Source organism: Macadamia integrifolia, chromosome 7, assembly GCF_013358625.1.
Source record: "Macadamia integrifolia cultivar HAES 741 chromosome 7, SCU_Mint_v3, whole genome shotgun sequence".
NCBI lineage: Eukaryota > Viridiplantae > Streptophyta > Magnoliopsida > Proteales > Proteaceae > Macadamia > Macadamia integrifolia.
This window is the reverse complement of record NC_056563.1, coordinates 2438474-2441317: the sequence shown is the minus strand read 5'-3', so window position 1 is coordinate 2441317 and position 2844 is coordinate 2438474.

Here is a 2844-nt window from a genome sequence, read left to right as displayed (position 1 = left end):
GCTTTATTTTATTTTATTATCTTGCTACTGCGGTTGATATTACAGATAAATCCCTTTCTTTCTTTCTTTTTTTTCTTAATGAAGTTTGAGTAGTGAGTGTTTCTCTTCCTCACTATATTCATGAATTTTCTTGATAACAATGCTTTCCCTTTTCCATAGATGATCTTCTCATATATAGACAGTTTGACATTAAGTTTCAAACTTCTACCCCTATGAGAATTTCAAAAATATTTGGCAAAAGGCAGGTTTTACTTGAGCTTTTTTAAAATTTTGTTAAATATTTATATTATTTGTCACCTTTAAATTTCAAATTGTTATTTTTCATATCCTCTACCATGCATACATCCCTTACCTCTCCCGCCCTTCTATTTTATGTTACTTGTATTCTTTCTCTCTCTCTATTCTCTCCCTCTCTCACCGTCTCTGTCAATGTACGACCATACATATAGCTTTAGTTAGTTTATAGTATTTTTTCTCTCCGTGTGCATTTGCACATAGATTTTTTGCTAGTGTATATATATATATATATTATTTTTTTCATCATCAAGATTTATTTGAAAATTATTAATTGAATTTTTCATGTTTTATTCTATATATCAAAATATTTATAACAAAATAATAAATTCATACAAAAGTCATAAACCACTATACATACCGAAATGAGATGTAGTAATGTGCAGTAACTTTTTGAACAAAGATATTTCATCTCTAGAACTATTAGTAGTGTTTCAGCCTTTCAGGGACTTGGTCAATGGATTAGGTCCCCTTGACTAATCACTTAACACTATTAACATTTTCCTACTTTTTATGTAGGTTGTGGTCTTCTTGGCCCCAATTCTTGCTCCTATGTGGGTCCATGGTTCCTACTGATCCCTAGCCAAAAAAGAAGAAGAATATATTACTATAAGTTTACAACAAGTTGTCATAAAAATATGTTCATGAAGTACCTACCGCCACTTTTGCACCTTATCCTACCTTAGTTTGTGGCAACAAGGCCTTTGTTTAATATGCTTGTTTGCAATTACTAATTCAAAGTTAATGATGACTCAAAGTAAGTCCAAACATATGGTGGGTTAATCAATTGAACATAAAGTTTGCAATTAACCAACATAGGTGTTTTCTATCTATCCAGTGGTTAAAATGACCAAATTGATAAATCAAAATATGTTAATCATACTGAGAAATTGCCATTGAATTTTTTTTTAGGGGGGGTGGGGGGGTGGGGGGTACGTGGGTGGGGTTAATGATTAGTAAAGTGGAATTAAAAAATAAAAATATTATACTGTTAACGTCCTGGTATACCTAGACGGCTCAAATACAAGCTCATTGTTTACTTTGACCTCCACATTTAGCATTGTCATTTACAGAGGAGGAAAGTCTAAATCCTCAACACTTAGTTTCTCCCAATTTAAATATGTGATTATGAGATTCATTCCACCAAAAAAAAAAAGATTATGAGATTCATTAAGACGCATATGGCTTGCTGCTAGGGCTATCTTTGATGTTTCAAAAAAATTTCATAGGCACTTAGTGTTTCAAACCACCATGTTTGGTCTTACGACCCCTTCTCCTTCCCCTGAGAAGTTTGGGTAACTTTCTCACCTTTCGAGATTGCCAGATCTATTTGAAGCAGCTCTTGAATACTCCTTGTCTTCCTTAGAAATTCTTGAGAGCCTGGATCTAGCGACCTATCCTTCATAGAGTTCCGCTCCTAGTCCTTATGCAACCTCGTGCCTATCACATCATTAGTATGATGAGATGAATCTTGATTGAAATTAGGGTTTTAGTTCATGGTATTTGCAATGTATCAATTGCAGTCAATTCTATTATCGATATGGATCAAGGATTTACATATTGGTATCGGTCTCTGCTGATATTGATCAAGATTGGATCTGATCAGGGTGCATTGATCACTTCTGCCTCTTTTTTTTTTTTTTTAAAGTACATTTTGTTACTCTTTTACCCTCGAAATGACAAGGGCAACTGATATGGATCAATCAAGTATCAATATAAGTCAGAGTTGATACCAATACAATAAGTCAATACGATACCGGTACTTGAAACCATGATATAATTTGGCTGTATCAGGCTGATTTCATTACCCAAAAAAAAAAAAAAAAAAAACCCCCGCTTTTTTACCTCAAAACCTTGACTGTATCGGTCTATACGCAATCATATGCAACCGTTACTGATATGTATTAGTCAATTCGACCAATATGATACTGATACCTAAATCCAAGATTGGAATAGTATTGCATGCCTCTGCTCCAAATTCAATCTGGTTTCACCTCTAGAAGCAAAGCAAGGATTTAAACTATGCGTAAAGACAAGCAAACATATAAGTGTACTTGTAAAACTTATCTTGTTCTTTAATGTGTTTGTGTTTGTGTTTGTGTAGGTGAGAGAGATTTTAAAGCTCAACATAGAAAAGAGGCGACCTGGCCTTTAGGTGGTACAATTTGTTGTGGAAGGAAGAGGAAGTGATGAGGAACAAGAGTAGCAAATTAAGAAGTGGACAGAAATAGACATATATTGAAGGACCATCCCCCCTTCGCCCTACCCCCACCGTTATGGCACCGAAGGAGATGGTGTTGTATTCATTAGAGGCACAAGCCGCACAATTTCTAGAAAACGACTTAGATGAGAGAGAGAGAGAGAGAGATTAAAGATTGCATCTAGAAACAGAGGCATTGGTTTCCGTCTCTTTTAATGTGTCCTCACACATCAACAACTAACCTTCATCTCTCCATTGAGGACCCTCATCCCATCCAGAGAGAGAGAGAGAGAGAGAGAGAGAGAGAGAGAGAGAGAGAGAGAGAGAGAGAGAGAGAGAGAGAGAGAGAG